Below are 22,315 nucleotides of genomic sequence, written 5' to 3'. Positions count from 1 at the left end.
ATCAGAACCATTGGTGTAACTGAAAAGTCACTTACTAATTATAGGAATTTAGGGGGGCTGTGAATGACGTATGAAGTGTTTGAAGTTGTAGAGAGAAGTGTAGAAGTTCAGAAATCTGAAAGTCAGACAAGTTTGTGTTTGAAGATGGGCTGGTGAGATGGCTCAGCAAGTGAGAGCACTGACTGCACTTCCAAAGGTCCTGAGTTCAAATCCCAGCAACCACGTGATGGCTCACAACCACCGGTCTTTGAGCTGGAGCGAGCAGGGACTGAGCAAACAGAGTTGAGCCAAGTGAATGGGGCTGACCAGAGTGAGCGGGGTTGACCAGAGCAAACAGAGGTCCTTAAAAATAAATAAATAAATAAATAAATAAATAAATAAGTTCCCAACAAGCACATGAAGGGTCACAACCATATGTACAGCTTCAGTGTACTCACATACATAAAATAAATAAATAAATCTTTGAAAATAGCTGGAAGGAAAGGACTCCTCTGACCCTCACAAACATACCATAGCATGTTAAGGAAATAAAAGGAACTATTAGTATGGGTTTGCTTTAAGTTAAAAAAAAATGAAACTTTGTATTTATAAAGGACTCTTTTAAAAGTTTATGTCGTTGCTTGCAAAATCTAACACAACTAATTCCTAATATCTAAGAGGTCCCTTATAAAGCTTTATTGAACTAAACCAAACATAAAATCTCAGCTATATGTATCTTCAGTTTTTCCCCACTTCACAGATAGGAACATTGAGGAATTAGGGAGATGGCTCAGTTGGTTAAGTGCAAGCAAGAGAACCTGAATTTGATCCTCATCACCCATTTGGGGTGTTGGGAGGGAGCCAAGAGGCATATACCTATCACTGGAGAAGCAAATACAGAAAGATCCTAGGGTTTGATTGATGTCCATGCAGCCCAGAGAAATTTGTGCACTCTAACTCAGTGAGAAACCTTCCTTAGAAATAAGGTGCACCTAGCCGGGCAGTGGTGGCACACACCTTTAATCCCAGCACTTGGGAGGCAGAAGCAGGTGGATTTCTGAGTTTGAGGCCAGCCTTGTCTACAGAGTGAGTTCCAGGACAGCTAGGGCTACACAGAGAAACCCTGTCTCAAAAAACCAAAATCAAAACAAAACAAAAACACCCTACATTGACATCTGTCCCCTAAAGCACAAGCATACTGGCACATAAGCAGTTTGGGTCTTCATTTAAGAGGGGTGGGGGGAGGCCTGAGGATATAGCTAAGCTAGTATACTTGCCTAGTGTGCACAAGGTCCCGGATTCAATCCAAAAGAGAAAAGGGGAGGAAAGGAAGGAGGGGAGGATGGCGGAGAGAGATAGAAGAGAAAGGAAGGAGCACCTAGGAGAGGAGAAGAGCCTTAAATTCACTGTGTAGGACTTGTTCCCAGTGCCTCAGGAGCACCAATAAGTTATAGTGGCTTCTCCACTCGTGAGTTCTGGGTTCCATTCATCGCATGTAGCCGGAGATGAGAGCAGACCTGTAGGGATAGCACTGAGGGGCCAAACTCCCAAGACCTACAACTTCTGAGACTGGGTTTGTTTTGTTTTTTTTTTAATGGCATACCGAAGACAATTTGAAAATGTGTGTCCCATATCTCACCAAAGGACTGGGTTGCATCCCAAATCTATTTTAGGAAGACAAAAATATAGCTAATGGAAGATATATTATAATCCCATTGTAACAGGAATGAACTGTATAGGTCAGACAAAAGAGATTTACTTGATTTTTTTTAGGGCAGCTTAATGTCTCTCAGCCTCTAAGTTTCAAATTCCTGGCATATACTTCTGATATAATAATAACTATTTGATACAGGTGGTATAAAACTTAGACAGCATACATAAATGGCCTTTGAAAGAGACCGGCCTGGACTCTGTGTATGTTCAGTAGCTCATATTTATGCAATGCCATTGTGGAAGGCCACCACTTACCTCCCTGCTCTTCAGTCAACCATCTAATTACTAAGTGAGTTTGTAGCTATAATAGTTACAAGAAGGGGGAGGGACTGTTTCAAACACTGTCATTAAAAGGTAGGTGTTCCCTAAGATACGAAGTTGTATCTGATGACTCTAATCTGAGTACTAAGGGCCAAAACCTGTTTTTACAACAACCTGGTAAGGATTGGTTTTACCTTACTTTACAGAAGAATACGTTTTTCAAAGGTCTTCTGATTCAGACCCAATTTTTACAATAGAGTGTATTCACATCCTGGAGAAATAGCCCCCAAGAAGGCTCCATGAACTGAAATTCTGAGCATAGAAAGCTGGAAGTGAGGTATGGGTTTGTGATTAGCCTAAATTTGGGATGAGCCTGAAGAGGAAATCTTAAATGGTAGACAACTTCCTTGTCAGTCTATTCTAACTTTCCCATTCCTGAACCTGTCCTTAAAGGAAATCTTTACTACTTCTGTTTCTTTGTTCCCCAGGCTTTGAAAGCAGTTGTCATATCAGCTTTTTATGAACATTACAACTGTTTGTGTGATGTCAGCATCTATAAAGCTGAGAAATGCAGAATGATTGAAACTATGAGGGGAGGCTGTGAAGAGCTCAGAGTATACAAAGAGCCAGTTTATGTGCACGCTTCTCTGTGAACAGCCTTCCACATAAATGGTGCTGTGCTTTAAAACAATGTTGTACTGCGATTGTAATGGTAATGTAGAGCTCGTGCTTCCAAACTGCTGGCTTCCTAAGTATAGATCATCATTGTTCAGATTTACCCAGGGCAAAAAGAGTGTGTGAGATTATACAATAATAACAATTGTGCTACTCAAATAACTGTCCCTGTACCAGGGTCTAAGCCATGAAAAGGACAAACAGTAAAAGACTGTTAAGTGCCACAGACATCCAGGATGCCATAAGACAATTCAAAATTGTTGTCACCAATACATCACAAATGGGATGTCCTGGGAACATCTGAATGTAAGGCCTTGGAAACCAGATCCATTCTTGGCTCTATAACTTCTTATTTTCATAACTTTAGACAAGTCTGTGAGTGATAACAAGCCATAGGCTGCCTCCTCTGCAAACCAAAAGTCATATACCTACTTGATCATGCTATTATGATGACTAAGGTTACATGTACAAGCCTGGTGCCTAGCATGCAGCAGACCCTGCATTTGTTAGTATTCATGTCTTTTCTTGCCTATTGGGGGATATCCAAGGTTTGAGTAACATGAACTAGAAAACAAAAATCATTTTTAAGGGTTTCAGTGGCTTTCCAAGGCCTACTTAATAACTTTTTTTCATAAATTTTTCATCCATTTGTAATGCTTATTGAATACTCTAGAGTAAGGGAAATTATTCAGTTGCTCCCAAAGTGACATTGGCTCTTAGTGAGAAAGCAACTGCAGTTTTATGCTTGCCCTATTTCCTGCCTTTCATTTCCCCCTCTTATGTAAGGTCCTAGAAACCACAAGAAATCAAAAAGAATACCCTGAGAAAGAAAATATTTGTACTCATGGCTGCAGATCCTTTCATCTACAGATTTCAAAGCTTTTTCTCCATAAGTAATTACTAGCCCTGTTCAACATGTGTGAATGCTGAGACACCATCAAATGAAGAAGTTGGCTTCAATCACAAGGCAAGTCAGAGGACAGGCTACAAACAGAACAAAGCTGTCTAGTTTTCCAGCTTTGTGCTCTAAAAGTAGGACACAGGAGAATCAACACAAGTATAAAGTGTTGAGGCCAAAAGTTTGAAGAGGGCTGGCGCTCAGTTGGCAGAGTGCTCGCTTAGCATGCATGAAGCTCTGGGTTGGATTACAAGAACTACATGAAACTGGGAATAGTGGTATATACCTATAATCACAACAATTGGGAGGTGGAGTTAGGAGGACCAGAAGTTCAAGTGCTCATCCTCACTGACATAGAGTTCAAAGTCAACCTAGGATACATATGACCCTATCTGACAGGGGGGGCGGGGGGAGGGAGGGGAGGGGGAAGGAGGGGAGGGGAAGAGAGAGGAGAGAAGAATAGAAGAGAAGAGAGGGTGGAAGGAAGGAAGGAAGGAAAATAAAGGTTTGAGAGTTTGAAGCATTCTGATTCAGTCAGCTCAGTCCCTTACTGTAAATCTATAATTAAATCACAAATAAGAGTATCCTTCTCAGGGTTGGAAGGGAAAACTCAGTGATTGGATTTCTGTGAGCCCAGTGTCAGGTGCTTTGCAAATGATGATAATGCTGGTTCATGTAGCTGGGGGAAAAATGAAGGCATCCTTCTTAAATACACATAATGAAAATAGATGACTCTTTCAGGCTAAGCTTTTTTAGAGCCATAATCACAGTGTGTCTTAGCTTAAGACTAAGACTGTATATTGAGTACCTCACACTATAACACAGATAGAGGGTGCTTTGTCCAGGATCCAGATTCATTTTTCCCTAGAATTCTATGCTTTCTCTCACAGCCTAAACCCAGTCTGTCAGCAAGCTCTGTTGGCTAACTCTCCAATATGTATCCAAAGTTTTAACTTTATTTTCTCCATCCATCCATTTCAGGTAACTCCTCCCTCTCTCCCTGACTACCTTCTTCTCTTGAACCACTACTGAAGCTCCTAAACTAACGGTCCCACCCCCACTTCTGTGCTCATGTTGTCCACACTGTGATATTCTAAAAACATAATTGTGATCTTATACTTTCCCCATTCAAAACCTACAGGGTAGAGGGAAGGGACTTGAGAGTTGGCTCAGCTGTTAAGAACATTTGCTGCTCTTCCAGACGACCGGGTTTGGTTCCTAGCACCCACACCAGGTGGCTCCTAATCACCTGTAACTTTGTTTCCAAAGAATCTAACACCCTCTTCATGCACCCTCCACAGTTGCATGTGGTATACTTAAACGTGCAGACAAAACATTCATACACATAAAATAAATCTTTAAAAAAAAACACTGGGGCTAGTTAAGAATACTGACTGCTCTTCTACAAGACCCAGGTTAGATCCTGATGATCCACAGAATCATGTTTAGCTCCAGTCTCAGGAGGATCTAACACCCTCTTCTGACCTCCAAAGACACTGTGTGCACATGATGAACAGATATTCCTGCAGGCAAAAAGACCCATTCACACACACACACACAAAAATTAATTAAAAAAAAAAAACAAGTGTGGGTATTAAAAAGTGCATAGCCCAATGCCCCACAAGCAAGGACTCTTCATCAACCTCTTAATCCATGACTTACCAGTCGGGCCAGGTCTTTGGAGGTAAAGGACATGTCTACAAAGTACAGAAGAGCTAATGTGTTCTGGCTATGTTGAGATTTTTTTTTCCAAGACAGGGTTTTTCTGTATAGTCCTGGCTGTCCTGGAACGCACTATTTAGACTTGGCTTTGAACTCATGGGGATCCACCTGCCTCTGCCTCCCGAGTGCTAGGGTTAAAGGTATGTGTGCCACCACAGCCCAGCTGCTGAGATTTTTAATAGAATGAAACATAGCATATTTGGGAGAGAAGAGGAACTAGCAGAGGATAAAAGAGGAACTAGAGCATAACACAGACAGATCAGGAATGAGCTGAGACAAGGCTAAAGAAATTGGGTCTCTAGCGAGTATCGGATAAGCAAAATTACCACTGGAAACATGAAGGATACCTACTGCCTTGTGTTGCTGGCATTTTCAAATCTAGTGCCTTTTAAAAGGCTGATTTATCTGTCTGTCTCTGTGAGTGGATGCACACTTGTATGTGCTGTGCACATAAGTTAGAAGGGTGTCCTCCTCTATCGTGGTCCACCTCGTCCATTGAGGCAAGGTCTCTCCTGAGCCTGGGGCTTGCACTCTCTAGGCGAGGACACCACGCACCATCATTCTAGCTTAAAAAATAAGTAGAGTACAACTGAGGAAGACACCTAAAATCACCTCTAGTCCACATGCACACACATACATATATCCACACATGTGTGAACACACACACAATTAGAATAAGCCAGTTCAACTGGACATAGTGGCACACATCTCATCTCAACACCTGGGAGAAAGAGACAGAGAGCTGAGGAGTTCAAGGTCATCCTCAGTGATATAGTGAGTTTTAGGCCAGGTAAAACCACATGAGACCCTGTCTCAAAAAAAAAAAAAAAAAAAGAAAAATCAAAATAAAGTCTGGCAGGTGTCATACACATCTGTGATTCTGGCAGTGGTGGGTGGAAGCAAGAGAGCCAGGAGTTCAGGGTCATCTCTGGCGACTCAGTTTTGTTTTGCTTATTTCAATTTTTTATTAGATATTTTCTTCATTTACATTTCAAATGCTATCCCAAAAGTCCCCTATACCCTCCCCACCCCCGCTCTCCTATCCACCCAATCCCACTTCTTGGCCCTGACATTCCCCTGTACTGGGGCATATAAAGTTTGCAAGACCAAAGGGGCCTCTCTTCCCAGTGATGGTCGACTAGGCCATCTTCTGCTACATATGCAGCTAGAGACACAAGCTCGGGGGGTGGGGGTACTGGTTAATTCATATTGTTGTTCCACCTATAGGGTTTCAGACCCCTTCAGCTCCTTGGGTACTTTTTCTAGCTCCTCCATTAGGGCCCCTGTGTTCCATCCCATAGATGACTGTGAGCATCCACTTCTGTGTTTGCCGGCCACTGGCATAGCCTCACACGCACGAGACAGCTATATCAGTGTCCTTTCAGCAAAATCTTGCTGGCATGTGCTGGCTACACAGTTAATAAGAGGCAAGCATGAGCTACACAAGGCTCTGCCTCAAATAAACCAACAAAATAAATGAGGGAATAAATGTAATATAGTATATAAATAGTAATGACATTAATAGTAACAGTCACATTCACAATAGATGCAAAAGTGACCTTTGACAATGTTCAATAAAAATCCCTGAAGAAAATCAGAATAGAAGTTCAGCATAATATAAGTATAGCAGACATATCTAGTCAAGCTGATACAAAATAGGGGCAGGAGGGACTGAAAGCACGCCATCTAAAACCAAGAACGAGACAGAGGTGCTTACAATCTTGACTCTTATTCCACAGAGCGCCTCATGTTAGTTAAAGCAGTGCCACAAAAGGAAGAAATGGGACACAAGCAAGGGAGGCAGGAATCAAAATATCCTATTTATAGACTACATGGTCTTATACCAAAAAGACACTAAGGTGTCATTTTTGCAATTAGATTTAATAGACACTTTAGCAAAGTAGCAGGATGAAAAATTAACATACAAATGTCCATGGCCAGTAAACGGCTCATTTGGTTAGGAGCCTATTGTGAAGTCTGACAATCTGACGTAAATCCCTGGACTCTGCGTTGTTGGAAGGAGAGAACCCATTTCCATAGTCTATCCCCTGTACCCTCTCACACACAAATGTTAAAATGTAATATCTTTTAATTAATTGGGCCAGAGTGTAGCTCAGTTGGTAGAGTGCTTGCCTATCATACACAAAGCCCTGGCTGGATTCCATCCCCAGCACTACATAAACTGTGTGCTAATTCCAGCACTCAGGAGGTGGAGGCAGGGGAATCAGAACTTTAAGGTCATCCTCAGTTGGAGGCCAGCACTGGATACATAAGATCCTGTGTCAAGAAAAAAATTAGTAGTAGCTGCCATGGTGTCATACACTGGTAGTCTCAGCATTTGGGAAGCCCAGATCATCTGAGCCCAGGAGCTTCAGACCTGTCTGAGTAAACAAGATTTCATTTGGAAGGAGCTCTTAAATGAAACAGGAATGATGAGTGCACACACCTATAGAGCCCTAGAAGTCAGATTGAGGAGCCTAGGGAGAGCCTTCCTCTTAAAAAAAAAAAAAAACAGAACTAGACTACAGGAAAATGATTTGAAGATTTAAATAGATATCCAAATGGCAAAAATATAAATAAAACCAGACATTAAATCAACATTATTAGTCATTAGGGAAGTACAAATCAAAACTTCAATGATATACTGCTTCATACCCATTAAACTAGCTATATATATATTTTTTAAATGGACAAAAACTCAGTATCTTCCTATAAAAATAATGGTCAACATTTTTTTATTAATCCAAATTTAGCAGAGTCATGAAAAAACTAGAACTCTCAGGTCAGTGAGATGACTCACTGGGGAATGCTTGCTATGAAGAGCTGACTTAAATCCCCTGAAGCCACTCACTGTGGAAGAAGAGTATCAACTCCTAGAAGATGTCTTCTGACCTCTACAGACACAGACACAGACACAGACACAGACACAGACACAGACACAGACACAGACACAGACACACACACACACACACACACACACACACCCCTGAATAAAACAGTTTCAAAAAGAGACTAGAACCCACACCTGTTGCTGGTAAAGATGTGAAATGGTACATTTTACAGAGCAGTCTTTCAGTTCCTTAAATAAATGACACGGAGAATTAACATACACCCAAGCAAGCACCCTACGAATGGAAGCACATCCCTAGCCCTCAGATTGTCTTGATTGTTCTTTTCCAGAAGAGGAAACAATAGATCCACCAGAAAGGTGCAGCATCATTTCTTACTGCCCTCAAGTGGTGGTGGCCCAAATGTCTTCTGGTTTCATAAACATAAAATATGCCTTCGAAAAAACTAGTGGTGTCTATATAAAGACAAGCAATTGTCTACTACTGAGTTGTACTCCAGCCCTCAGTGTGTATTTTCTTTTTTATTGTTTTTGGTTTTGTTTTTCTGGGCAGGGTCTACTGTAGCACAGACTGGCCTTGAACTTGCCATGTAGCTGAGGCTGGCTTTGAACTACTGATCCTCCTGCCTCCACCTCCAGTATGTTGGGATGCCTACTACACATCATGCCTATTTAATACAATTTGGAGTTCAAACACGGGGCTTTGTGCTGGCAAGTTGTTGTCAACTCGACACAAACCTAAGCATACCTGAGAAGAGGGAATCTCAGTTGAGGAGTTGCCTCCATCAGATTGGCCTGTGGGTGGTAAGTCTGTGGGGTATTTTGTTTATTGCTGACTGACTGGGGAGGGGAGGCAGCCCACTGTGCTCAATCCTATCTCTGAGCAGGTGGGCGTGGGATGCTTAACAAAGGTAGAGTTGAGCAAGACAAGGAAAACCAAGCCAGTAAGCACCTTTCCTTGGTGGTCTCTGCTTGTTTCTGCTTCAGGTTCCTGCCTTGCATTCTGGCCCTGATTTTCTTCAGTACTAGACCATGACCATTACCTGAAGCAAACTCTTTCCTCTCCAAGTTGCTTTTTGGTTTGTCACAATAACAATAACAGAAACCAAATAAAGACAAAACTTGGTTCTAGAGACTGGGATGTAGTTGTGATAGATCCAATTGTGATGCTTTAGAGGGAGATTGTGGAAGGATTTTTGGAGTTTAGGGCTAGAAAAATCCGTAAGTGCTCAGAGCTTAGTTGAATGTTCTATGGAAGCTTGAAAGATAAAAACAGGGCTGGAGAGATGGCTCAGCGGTTAGGAGCACTAACTGCTCTTCCAGGGGTCCTGAGTTCAAATCCCAGCAACCACATGGTGGCTTACAACTATCTGTAATGAGATCTGATGCCCTCTTCTGGTGTGTCTGAAGACAGCTACAGTGTACTTACATATAATAAATAAATAAATCTTAAAAAAAAAAAAAGAATGTTGAGAGAAAAGGAGATGATGGGGACCTACCTGCTTTGTGAAATTTCAGAGAGACATTTGAGTATCCCTCCAAGACTTCATCAGAGATGTTCATGCAATATATTTCAATTAACAATCTGTGGAAACAGCTAGGTATTGTGGTGCAAGCCTACAATCTCAGCCCTCTGAAGGCACAGGCAAATGGGTCTCTGTGAATTCTAGACCAGCTAGGGCTACATAGACAGTCTGTGTCTCAGAAAAAAAAAAAAGTGGAAATGAAACCTTTGCCTTAATGGGACAAGAGTTGCTAGTTAGCTGGGAAATTTTGTGACTAGCAAGAGATAAGCATCACTGAGGTAAAAGCTGGAAAGTAGTTCCTCAGGGTAACACAGAAGCTCTAGTCTGGGCAGGAACTAAGCTGGCGGTAGAACTTGGCAGATAATGCGTGTGAGTTTCCCACATGGAACTCACTTTGAAAGCTTGAGGCGGTGATGGAGAGCAGCTGAGGCTTAGCCCTGTGTGACAGGATCCAAAGCTCAACAAAAGAGGCCAGGAGGGGCCATTGGTACAGGTGCATCCTCAGTTGCAGTAGAAACTCCTGGGTTGGAGGGGTCGTGGCGAGAAGATGGAGCTTGACTCTGTGATGAAGTGTCAGAGTCCCCGAAGAGACCAGGGAAGGCAGTTGTTGAAGTGGGTGGGATGACCCCCAAGGATAGCAGCAGGCATGGTGTGTAGCAAGTCTTAGCCTACTAGATGAGCCATGTGTGCTGCTGGTGTCACCTGAAGAAGTGGGGCTGCCTTTGAAGCCCAGAAGATCTTGAGTTGAGTCCCAGATGTTAGATAGACACTGTTGGATTTTGTTTTGATCTGATTGTGCCCAGGTATTCTCTCTTGGAATAAGAAAACCTTTAACATTTTGCTTTATTGAAAGTTAGCTAAGCAAACAAAAGAAAAGCCCGGCAAAAGCACATTTTTTTCATGGTCTCTGCTTCAGGCTGTGCCCTGCACTCCGTCTGCTTTCCCTCAGTAATGGACTTTGACCTGGAGCTGAAGTAAAACCTTTCCTCCCCCAAGTTGCTTGTGGATGGTATTTTGTTACAGCAACAGAAAAGCAAACTAGAATGCTTACTCAAAGTTTACTAATTGGTCCAATCCTCACCTAGAGTCTGATTTAGTGCTCAACCCACATGTGCATTGCGTTTAAACAATGTTACCTCTTAGTCTTCTTTAAGTTAGAATAGGTCTTGGTCTTTCATTATTATTCATGATATTCACTTCTTCACATTTTATCAACTTTTGTGTCTTTGAGGCAGTGTTACCTTGAGCTTTCAACTCTCCTGCCTCTGTCTCCCAAGTGCTGATTACAGGCAGCACCACCATACCCCAATACTTGCCCAGTGTCAGAACACCCTACTGACAATTGAACCACAATTTTGTGTGATTCGATTGATATTTTGTTTTGATGGGGGAGCAGTCAATTAAACTACCTGAGTGTGGCTGTTTTTGAAGTGCTCTGATTGCATGCCCACATCTAGGTAATAGAAATCTTAATTCTGTTTGTCATTTGACAAAATGAAACTTTGTCATTTCTTTTTCCATTGTTCGGTGGCATTTTACTATAAGTAAGATACTCTCCCCCACCCTCAGGTTTCATGTGGCCCATGCTGGCTTCAAATGTACTACATAGCCAAGGACGACCTTCAATTCTTGGCCCTCTGCCTTCATCTTCAGAGTGCTGGGATTACAGATGCGGCTCTACCCCATGTATCTCTATCAATATATGTTTATACATTGTCATCATATAAATAGGTGGATCCTTCTTTTTATTTGCTAGGTTATAATCTATCACTCTCACTATATTTCTTTTATTATTTAACTTGTCCCAGTGTTAAGTAGTGAGAAATTCTTCAACCTGTATCTTTTCTCTCTCTCTCTCTCTCTCTCTCTCTCTCCCCTCTCTCTCTCTCTCCTTCCCTCCCTCGCTCCCTCCCCCTCTCCTTACTTTCTTATATAAGTTCTTCCAGGTTCATCTTGTACTTGTACTTTCGCTGCCTATTTCTGGAAATTGGTCTCAGCCATTTCTCCCAAGAACTGCCTGTATGATAGGAAATGGATATTTAGAAACCAAGATCTGGGTACCAGATATGCTCACCGCTATTGGGGTATGATTGGCTAGGCCCTTTTAATAAACAAAGCTCAGGGGGCTGAAGTATAATTTAATTTGCTAACTGTGTTTAATCATGGACTCATTACTGGTACTTCAACTTCTAAGGCCCTAGGGTTCCCCCTTTATTTGCTTCTCTCCTTTCCCACAGTGACAACTCTGGCTCCCAACATCACTGTCTTTCTCCATCTACTCAGTGCGCAAAACACAAAATAGTTTCAAAATTGCTGCATTGATCCCATGACCAAAATAGCCCAGTAAATAGGGTTCAGGATTTGTTTGCAGTTTTGCTTTGATTTTAGAATGTGGAAAGTACTTCATTAAAAAAAAATAGGTGGGTTGGTCTTCCTTTCAAAGCTGTTGTATCACATATTTAAAGGCAGTTAAGTTCATTTGTTTCTGTTGATATTCAGTTTCAAGATATATATTCTCACTATGTAGCCCTAGCTGGCCTCAAACTCAGAGAGCTGCCTGTTTCTTCTGCCTTCTGAAGGCTGGAACTAAAGATATGTGCCACCGTACCCAACTTAGGATACCCATTCTTGTTGATTTAGTTTTCACTTTGAATATGTAAAAGTTGGTATTGTCCCCAAACTCAAATTCTTGCAAAAGGCACATAGAATGCTCCACAAATCTATGTGTTATCTGCATGTAGGAATGCCCATTTCCTGTGCATTGTCCCAGTTTTAACACATATACCGTCAAAGGAAACACCCCTAATTCATCCTAATACCCAATTCTTTTGATCTGGCTCTCTCCTTCCACTGTGTGAGTCTCAGGATCTAACTTGGGACCTCAAGTTTGGCAGCAAACAACTTTATACACTGAGCTGGGTCACTGGTGCCTTGTTTGTTTGCTTGTTTTTAAGGGTGGGAAGATTTATTTTGTCCCAAGGTTTCAGGGTCTCTGTTCATTGTAGACTGGACGGTGTGGTAGAGCAAGCAGCTCACACCATAGTGTGGGGCACACACAGAGAAAGGGCCTGCTCATACAAGGGTCATACTTTGCCCCTCCCCTGAATGAACCTACTCCTCTATGACCCTGTACTTACCTCCTTGGTTCCCTTGTGCATCAGTTGACTGTCCAGACCTTCCTGAAACACTCTCCACCCTTGTCTCTGATAACAGCTGCCTCAGTTTCCCTTCTTTCACAGTGTCTTCTTAGTCCCGTTTCTATTCCCCTACCCTAAAATTTGCAATTCCTCTGGCTTCCTCAGGGCTTCCTTCAATTCCCTCCAGGTCCTCTCTTCCTTGATGGTCTGTCTACGCTACTTCTGTTTTTAAATACTGATTTTCTAGTGACTTCAAAATTCATCCCTTTATCCCAGACTTTCCTGGTTTCAAACCTTAGAACCAATGAGTGCTGACAGGCACCTTTGTTTCTCATGGACTCTCAAGTTCACGTGTCTATTTCTCTGCCAGACCTGCTCATCTCAGGTTCTCTCCTTGAAGTAAATGTCAGTCATTCAACTCCTTGCTTAGCCAGAACCCTGAAAATTGTTCTATATTCCTCCATTTTCCTCATCTACAACACCCAGCCTACCTGCAAACGTCACCAAATCCTGTCGGATCAGACATTCTCGACTGTTCCCACTTCACTCTACATAGTTTCAGACTACTCTTCTCTGTGTCCTCCCCTCAGGCACTCCTCCTCCTTTCCCTTCCCCGAACACTCATTCTCTGTGTACTAGCTACAATGACTTAAAAAAAAAAAAAAAAAGCATGAACTTAAACCGTGGGAGGCAGAGGCCTGTATTCCCAGCACTCAGGAGGCTGAGTCAGGATTGTGAGGCCAGTCTTAGCCACAAAACAAGACTCCTCTGTAACAATAATAATAATATGGGAATCCCAGGCAGGTAAATCTCTGAGCTTGAGGCCAGTCTGGTCTACAGAGTGAATTCCAGGACAGTCAGGGCTACAGAGACTCTATCTCAGAAGAGAGAGAGAGAGAGAGAGAGAGAGAGAGAGAGAGAGAGAGAAACAGTTATTAAGTTTATATTAAACATATAGGTATCTGATATGTGCCAAAAACTGTTTCAAACACTATACAGAGAGAGAGAGAGAGAGAGAGGTTTTTTTTTCTTTTTAAAAATTTCCCACAACTCCATGAAGTAAAATTCAAATGTACCTCAATTATAGGGCACAGAAAGATTAATAAATGTATTCAAGGCCACACATTTGGTAAATGGTGGAACTTAGAACTTGGGTTTTTACCCAGACTCAGTTTTTGGACTTTGAATATTTGAAAAATATATTATTATTGTATATATGTATAATGATGTGGGGTGGGCCCTGCTATAGTGTCTGTCTGTCTGCCTGCCTATCTGTCTGCCTGTCTGTCCCTCCCAGCTGCTTTTCTACCAGCAGCTACTACATGCTCCCCCTCCCCCCTCCATCATGCCACTGGTTCCATCTTGTCCTTCAGACCTCACTTTAGTTTATATTCAGGGAGGCCTTCCCTCCTTTGCTAGTTCTTTTTTTTAAATGTTTTTAATATTTATTGATTTATTTATTTATTCACTTGGCAGAGAGCAGTCAAGCGCCACAGTTATGGGTCTGGAGGAAGAGGACAACTTTCAAGAGTTGGTTCTTTCCTTCCACCTAGCAGGTTCTGGGGATGGAACTCAACACTCAGGTGGCCCAGCCGGGTGGCAGGTAACTACTGGCTTATCCGGGTGGCAGATAACTACTGGCTTAGCCTGCTCGCCAGCCTTCCTTGCTATTTCTTAATTAGGTCCCCTCCTAGTGGGTTGTCTCAGTCCTGTGTTTATTTTCACCTTAGCCCTTAGCAATTTATAATTATTTGTCTGTGTACTTGTTTTGATTTTCTTCCCACACCAAGAGTGAGTGCTAGGAGACAAATGCTGCGCCTGAGTCACTCAGGTACTCAGAGGTCAACAGCATTTGCTGTTACAGAAGGAACGCTAGCGTTTCTTGGCTAAGCGCACACTGTCTTTTTCTACTCTGTAGCTTCTGTTTACTCACAGTTTCTGAACTCAGGCCACTTTAGTCTGTCCTAGTCAAGATTCCATCTCCTGCCATGCATAGCCTTACTCAGCCTCACGGTCCCTCTCTTGACATACTATTAGCCATGGTTTTTATTGCTGCTAATGGCCTCAGTTACTTCGTGTTTCCAATTCAGATTACTGAGAGAGAAATATTGATTTGTGCAACTCATTTTCAAGAAGCCAGGATGCATTTGTAGGTCACTGGCAAACCCATGGGGGTGCTTGCCTGCGGGTCGGACTCCTAGTCCAAGCAGCTGTGTTCTCAGGATCGTCTGCAGACCACTGCTTTTCACAGGAATGAAGAGTTGTGGACATAGGGACAGATATTTGAGCATTAGATGCAGTAGCAGCAACTTAATAATCAGGCCTCACCTAAGGCCCACGGTCCCCAAAAGCTGAACTCTGAAGAACTCAGGTCCCTCGGCCTGCTCCCACACCATATCTTGCTGCTTCCTGCTCTTCCTGGAGCTGTCATTTTGAGTTATCCCGAAGGGGTTATAAGGATAAGCAGTCGGATGTGCAGTGAGCTGCTTCCGAGGAGGAGCTCAGTGGTGACGGAGCTTCCTGGAGGCAGCACTGAAGATGGCCTCTGGGCTGTTAGCAAATGGCTTCTTAAGTGGCTGAGCAACACTGGAATGTAGATCATGTGCCATTTACACAGTTTCACATGCTCTCTAAACTCAACCTCACAGCATCTGTGTGCAGCAGATTACATTATAATCACCCACTCAACACATAATGGACACTGAAAATTTTAAATTAAGTCATGAGGACAAAGTTCAAGGTCTGGTAAGTGGCCATGCTGGGATCCTAATTTATGTCCATCTGACTCCTAAGCTATTCTTTTACATTCTTTTTTTTTAATTAGGTATTTTCCTCATTTACATTTCCAATGCTATCCCAAAAGTCCCCCAAACCCTCCCCCCCCCACACTCCCCTACCCACCAACTCCCACTTTTTGGCCCTGGCGTTCCCCTGTACTGGGGCATATAAAGTTTGCAAGTCCAATGGGCCTCTTTTTCCAGTGATGGCAGACTAGGCCATCTTTTGATACATATGCAGCTAGAGTCAAGAGCTCCGGGGTACTGGTTAGTTCATATTGTTGTTCCACCTATAGGGTTGCAGATCCCTTTAGCTCCTTGGGTATTTTCTCTAGCTCCTCCATTGGGGGCCCTGTGATCCATCCAATAGCTGACTGTGAGCATCCACTTATGTGTTTGCTAGGCCCCAGCATCTTTTACATTCTTACATTAGACTGCTTCCCTTCTCTCTCCTCATTGCTGAGCAATTTACCAGGCAAGGACCCTGCTACCTGACCCATCTGTGGTCTCTTAGCGAGTTTTGTTATCTACATCAAGTCAATTCCTCTCTTACCTTCCATGTCCCTAGCTGTAAAGTGAGGCTATCTTTACAGAATCCACGGGGTCCTTAGAAGCTTATGTCTTATCCCTATCCAGGAAGCCCAGCAGGGGTACACTGTCTTCAGTGTAGTCTGAATTTAAACCTTCCTATGTGAGAAGCAGCACAATTACCAACTCTAGTTGCCTATAAGAAACACGATCCCTCTTATGAGACCCTGCTGGCAAATGTTCCTGGTCCTAACTGAAGACACAGGGCATTAAGGCTGACAATTGTTATTCTCCAAGGAAACAGAAGATTAGTGTACTTTAAAGTTGACAAAGAACATTCATCTTAGTTATAAGATAGCAAAAAGGAAAGTTGTGGTTTTTACTGTTTTATTGTTCACTGTTGGTATTTTCAGATAGGGTCTCATATACTCGAGGCTGGCCACGAACTTCTGCTCCTTCTGCTTCTGCCTCTCAAGTACTGGGATTATAGGTATGTGCCGCTATACCTAACGAGCATATGTTCAATAAAGAAATTTGAACTGGGGTTGGAGAGATGGATCAGAGGTTTATAGCATGGACTGCTCTCCCAGAGAACCTAAGTTTGATTCCCAGCACCAACAGGGTGGCTCACAGCCAGTTCCAGGAGATACATGGCCCTCTTCTGGTCTCTAAAGGTTGTAGGTATACATGTGGTGCAAAAGCATATATTCAGACAAAGTGCTAATAAGCATAAGAATATTTTATTATAATTATTTATAAAATTTTAATAATAAAATTTTAATAAAAAAAGAAATCTGAACTTACATTTGAGCTTGAGATCTTTTTCTGGACTAAGGCTTTAAGTCAATGATCTTATTTAATATTACCACCATGCTATAAAATGGAGTTCTTATGGCCTCCATTTTTCAGGCAAAGGCACTGTAACCCAGAAATTTTAATTTCCTGGATATCTAACTGAAGGCATCGAAGAAACTGAAACTCAGTTGTAGATCACTGGATCAAACTTCCAGCTCCAAGCAACTTGGAAATGTTACTAACAAGTTACCTGCACTCTGACTTAAAAAAAATCTGGATAGAAGTCAGCCTGGGCTACAGAGGAAGGCCCTGCCTTGAAAAACAAACAAACAAACAATAAAAAAGAAGGTAGACGAGAAGCTATATAGTAAGCGGTGTACTGGGGCTTGTGAAGCAGTGCCACCAAGTATAGTGTTCTGTTGTGCCAAGTAATTTGAACTGAAGGACATTGTAAGAACCCCAGAAGCAAATTCCTCTTTGACCTTCTCTTACCTTCCTCTATCCCACCTCTTTCTCTCTTGAAGTTAGTCGTTGAAACAAGAATTCTAATTTCCCAAAGTGGGAAACTAGAAATTAGAAATACTAGCCTAGCTTTCCCCTTCCTTTCTGTAAAGGATAATTTATCTGATAATGAGATATTAAGCACCTTGTCCCACCCATCCCTGAGAAGCCAAGGAAGCTCTGAGCAGACAGGCAGGGACCAGCTGTCCCTCTTGATCTACTACTCTTCCTTCAGCCAACAGTTCTACCTGACTGCCCAGTGTTCACTGAGCTGAGGTGCAACAAGTTTTCTCTCAATTTCAGAGCCTTCATTGCAGAATGATCTGTCTGTCTGCCTGCCTATTTATTTATTAGTGTTTTGGGGTAGAGTTCAGACTGGCTTTGAATTCCTAATCCTCCTGCCTCAATCTTTTAAATAATATAAATCTTCAATTAAAAAATATCTTTTTTTTTTCTTTTGAACCTGTTTTTTGTAACAGGATTATCTGCCACTCTTATAACAGTAGAGCTAAATGTTCTTTTTAAAGACTTGTTTGTTTGTTTGTTTGTTTGTTTAGGTGCTTTGTTTTGTTTTGTCTTTTTTATACAGGGTCTCTCTTTATAGCCCTGGCTGCCTGGAACTCACAGTATGGAACAGACTGACCTCTAACTCACAGAAATCCACCTGCCTCTGCGTCTCTAGTACTAGGATTAAAGACCACCACACCTGTAAAGACTTTTTTGTTTTGTTTTTCGAGACAGGGTTTCTCTGTGTAGCCCTGGCTGTCCTGAAACTCACTCTGTAGACCAGGCTGGCCTCGAACTCAGAAATTTGCTTGCCTCTGCCTCCCGAGTGCTGGGATTAAAGGCATGCACCACCACACCTAGCTGCTGTAAAGACTTTTTAAAAGTGTATTTGTATGAATGTCTTGCCTACTTGGTTGTCTGTGCACCATGTGTGTGCATTTCCTTTAGAGGTCAGAAGACATTGGATCTGGAACTGGAATGACAGACAGTTGTGAGCTGCTATGGGGGTGCTAGGAACCACACACATTGCTGTGATGTCCCCCAAATGCATCATGCACTCATATATAAAATAATAATAAATTAAAAATTAAAAAAACTCATAAAACAGTGCTCAGAGAAAACACCTAAAATAACAAAATGAATTTATAAATAAATTTCACAGAATAAATAAATGTCACATAAATAAAAATATGTTCATGTAAAACAAAAATCACATTTAAAAAAATATATACAAATAAAAACATATTAAACAAAATTTAGTTCTCTATGTAGGAAAGGAGGGAAAAGTCAAAGACTAAGTTTCAGTGTTATTGTCAGAGACCAAAGATGATAATGTATCATGTACAAAGTCAAACCAATCAATCAACAAATAAACACAAAACCTAGAGGCAACACAATAAATACTGCACAACGGTCTCTAGATTGGGGGAAATGAGAACATCAGGCTTTCTTCCTTAACTCATACATAACTCTAAAGTTTTAATGCTAAACATCTGTGTTTTTTTAAAATAATTATTTAGCAAATATACTCATATATTGTCTTAGTCAGGGTTTCTATTCCTGCACAAACATCATGACCAAGAAGCAAGTTGGGGAGGAAAGGGTTTATTCAGCTTACATTTCCACACTGCTGTTCATGACCAAGGAAGTCAGGACTGGAACTCAAGCAGGTTAGGAAGCAGGAGCTGATACAGAGGCCATGGAGGGATGTTCATTACTGGCTTGCTTCCCCTGGCTTGCTCAGCCTGCTCTCTTATAGAACCCAAGACTGCCAGACCAGAGATGGTCCCACCCACAAAGGGCCTTTCCCCCTTGATCACTAATTGAGAAAATACCCCACAGCTAGATCTCTTGGAGGCACTTCCCCAACTGAAGCTCCTTTCTCTGTGATAACCCCAGCCTGTGTCAAGTTGACACACAAAACTAGCCAGTACATGTATATATGTGTGTGTGTATGTATGTATGTATATATACACACACACATACGTATGTATGTATGTATATAATCATATATATATGTGTGTGTGTGTATATATATATGTATATGTATACACACACACACATGCACGCACGCAGTATGTTGGTGTTCAGAAGAAAAGCCCTAAGGGAAGCAGCTGTGACACCAAACTCAGGCAAGAATCTGGGTGAAGAAGCCACTGGATGGGGGTAGGGGTAGGGAGGGTGCTCCTCTCAGATCACCACCTCAGAGTGCAAGATCCAAGCTCAGCAGATGAGGGAGGGAGGGAGGGAAGCAGGGAGGCTGAGTCTGAGGTGGATCCAGTCTGAGGAAGCAGAAAATGTGCTGATGACAGTGAGGGAAGTTCAAAGGTTATTGAGAACTGAGAGACAAATCTGACTCAAAGAAGCTAGATCACAGAAGCAGGGATGGCAGTGTGGTGACACACACTGTTAGTCCCAGCAGAGGCAGGTGGATCTCTGTGGCTACATTTTGAATTCCAGGCCAGCCAGGGCTGTAGAGAGAAATGCTACCTATAAGAGAGAGAGAGAGAGAGAGAGAGAGAGAGAGAGAGAGAGAGAGAGGAGAGAGGGAGGGAGGGAGGGAGGGAGGGAGGGAGGGAGGGAGGGAGGGAGGGAGGGAGGGAGGAAGGAAGGAAGGAAGGAAGGAAGGAAGGAAGGAAGGAAGGAAGGGCAGATAGGAAGTATGAAGAGGAAGCTCCTAAGGTGTTGGACACCGCAGAAGAACCAGCAGGCGAGTCCTCTGCAGAGAAATAGATAAGTAGATCACACCGACTGGCTGGAACCTGAAGGGCTTTGAAGGTAAAGACCAGGAAGAGATCAAGATTCTTGCTGATAAACTTAGAGAGAAGCAGATGTCTGCTGTGTTTGCTGAGAGGTTGTTAAATACACTGAAAAGACAGTTGGTGACTTGGAAAGTAAGCTGAACTACACAGAAGGGAATGCTCGTGTACACAAAGGATGATGGTCCAGACTCCCGCAGGCATAAAGGGAGTGCAGAGTTCCTAGTGCCTGCCTGCCACTCCTCCCTCTGAGTCTGACTCTTCCTGACACTTGCAGAAGCTGACCATGAAAAAGAGGGTGATCTTGGAAAGACTGCTTTCTCCCTTGCCACTCCCTCTGTCCACGCTCTGCCCCATGTGGCTTTCTCACCAGCTTGCTTCTGCTTCTTCCTGGAGATGCCAGCTAGGCTAGAGCTGAGTTCTTTGGGGGAGCATTTAGAGAATGCAAACGTAATGTAAAATGTCTTTAAAGTGCATGGTATGGGGCTGGGCAGATGGCTCAGCAGCTATGAGCGCTGAGGACCCCAGTCCGATTCCCAGCACTCACTGTGGCAGCTCGCAACAATCTGTACCTGTCGGTCCAAGGGATCTGATGTCCTCTACTGGGCTTTACCTGCGCCAGGCACACAAGTGGTGGACAAACACCCGTGCAGGTAAAACACCTATATACATAAAATAAAACGTTTACATTTAATTTTAAGAAGCATTCTGTGATATACACATTTTGTAATGGCTTTGTGGTCATTGTTTTATTATTTTACAGCTTGCTTTACAGCTTAGAAGCAGCGATCTAATGTCTTTCTTCTTTTTAGAAGATGTCTTTTCAGCCTAATGCATACTGTCTTCTCCATAGAGGAAGAAGACAGGCATGGGCCTTCTTTACTGACAACCAAAAAAAAAGCCCAGGCAGAGACTCCGTCTTGGGAAACTTTACTACTCTGTATAAGGCCAGGTCAGTTAGGAAAGGGAATTCTAGGAAGAGTTAGCCCCGAACAAAACAAATACCGCATTGTTAAGGTCCTAGCTTTAGGTATCTTTGGACAACCTTAGTTTTTACTTTACTCACTAGAAGTAATCAAATTAAGATAATGAGACCTCTGAGACCCAGCCCTTACTTAGTTCTTCCAGTACTAGGGTCCTGTGCACGTTAGATACACACTCTGTCACTCATCCACAGCCCTCAGAGCAAGTTTGTTTCGTGTCTGTCCCCTTTCTCACTGATCGCAGAAAGTATCGAGTGCTCTTTAATGCTGAGGGGACCATTGCATGCTCTCCCAACTCCTTCAATGGAAGAAAAACCGGTTTGTGCCACAAAATTAGCTGCATAAAGCTCGTCTCTTCACCCTGGGTCTGAGCTGCTATTTCAAAAGTGATGTCCCAATGTGCTTGGTATCAAGCAGTGCCAGAGAGATCTTAGTCAGCTCATGTACGATATCTTAAAACTTGATACTATTTTGAAACTGCCTTTTGTGGGTTGGTGTGCCTTGGCTACCACCCCAACCCCCCATACCCCTCCCCCAGGCTATGAAAACTCTCTACAGTCTGTGGGCTGTCAGGTGCTAATCTTTCCAAATTTCTTTCCACACCCAACCGCCACTTAAAATTGTTTTTTTAAATATTTATTAATTCGTATGTATATATACTGCATGTGTGTAGAAGAAGACAATTTACAAGAGTTGGTTCTTTCTACCATGTGAAATTCAGAGATGAAACTCAAGTTTTAATAGTTAGCTTTTTTACCCAATGTACTATCTCCTAATCTAGAATATTCTAAAAATCCAAGACCCACCACTAGGAGCTGAGCAGTTTTTGCATGCGTGCAATTCCAGCACTCAAAGGCTGAGGTATGAGGAAGTTAAAAGCCAGTCTATGTTTCAAAGTAAACTCTCTGCCAATCAGGGCAACAGGGCAAGACTGTGGGAACCTGTCTCAAATGACGATGAAGGTGCTCATGTATACATGTATACAAATGCCAAAGAATATATAAAAGATATTCTTTTAAAAATTAAACATTTAGTTTTTCTAAGAAACAAAACAAGCTGACTATGTCCCAGCTTCCAGGGAGGAAGGGAGAACTTCCTGCCACTCTCACTGATCTGATGACTCCACTTCCTGTTATCCAGGCTCCTAGTTCTTTAACTGCAAATCTGTTCTACATTTTCTTGTATTCTTCAATACCTGGCTCAAAGG

The 22,315-nt window shown here is 42.5% G+C and overlaps 1 long non-coding RNA gene across 1 annotated transcript in view; it reads left to right on the top strand.

Annotated features, from left to right (window-relative positions):
* The window catches only part of Gm40225, a 56,234-nt gene that overhangs the window by 2,840 nt on the left and 31,079 nt on the right, over positions 1-22,315 (top strand). Inside the window, exon 2 of the long non-coding RNA XR_868003.2 lies at positions 14,236-14,362. This is a non-coding gene — a long non-coding RNA (predicted gene, 40225). The remainder of the gene's footprint in view (positions 1-14,235; positions 14,363-22,315) is intronic.

This window comes from Mus musculus, chromosome 4 (genome assembly GCF_000001635.26).
Source record: "Mus musculus strain C57BL/6J chromosome 4, GRCm38.p6 C57BL/6J".
Lineage (NCBI taxonomy): Eukaryota > Metazoa > Chordata > Mammalia > Rodentia > Muridae > Mus > Mus musculus.
This window is presented reverse-complemented; position numbering and strand designations above follow the sequence as displayed.